The sequence below is a fragment of the Anoplophora glabripennis genome, unplaced genomic scaffold (genome assembly GCF_000390285.2).
Source record: "Anoplophora glabripennis isolate ALB-LARVAE unplaced genomic scaffold, Agla_2.0 scaffold298, whole genome shotgun sequence".
Classification (NCBI taxonomy): domain Eukaryota; kingdom Metazoa; phylum Arthropoda; class Insecta; order Coleoptera; family Cerambycidae; genus Anoplophora; species Anoplophora glabripennis.
Window position 1 is genome coordinate 115,169 of NW_019416410.1, and position 944 is coordinate 116,112.

A 944-nucleotide genomic window follows, 5' to 3' on the forward strand; every position below is an offset into this window, starting at 1 on the left:
GAAGTATTTTGAGATTTTTACAAATCCTTGCCAACCAATAAAGCTAAGGACACGTCCAGACATAGGGTCTTCTGATGATGAGGATTAATTATTTACTTTTATATTCATTTTATCTTTTGTTTATTTAAACTAATGTGAATCAATAATAAATTTGTTGGTTTCTATATATTGTTTTAATTTTAGTTCAAAAGTGTTGAAATGTGACTAATGAGATAAGTAGGTACATTTTTAGTTACTTCAAAATGGTATATGTCCCTTTTTTTCAAAATGTTTATGTTATTTACATATAAAAAGACGAAGTTCTTTTCATCCTATTCCGAAAATTCCAAATACATTAATAGTATATCTCATTCTCCCAAAATTGAAAGCTGTTTTTATATCTCGGAGGAAGAGGGCGAAAATAAGCTGACACTATGGCAGACTACCCCGTACACACATCTTAATAAAATAGATGTAACTAAAGTCAGCAACCTGTTATTATTTTTATTAAACAGTTAACATTAATCTAGGATACAACAGGAATCCAAAGTGATATGAAAAATTATTATCTTTCCGCTGTTTTAGTTTTGACCAAATCCTCCACCGATAATAAACCAATGGATTTGGAATCGATTTCAGTATTATCAGTTTGTTATCCCATATTTAACTTGTCGATAAATGATATTTATTCAAGTATTAAACGAATGAAACAAAATGACAGCTGTTGAGCAACCATGAACAAGCAATACCGCAGTAGTTTATGAAGGATGTTTTTAATGAGCTTTTAGTTTTCTTATAGTGCTAAATGTATTCACAATTAAATCAAAATTGTATAGTCTACCTACCCGGAATAATTAAATTCCTAATTCTAAAGTATGATCTGCTTTCACAGTTTAAAATTTTCAAAGGCAAATAAGGCCCTCCAATGTTGATTCAGTATCAGATCGTTATTTATTTAAAATGCG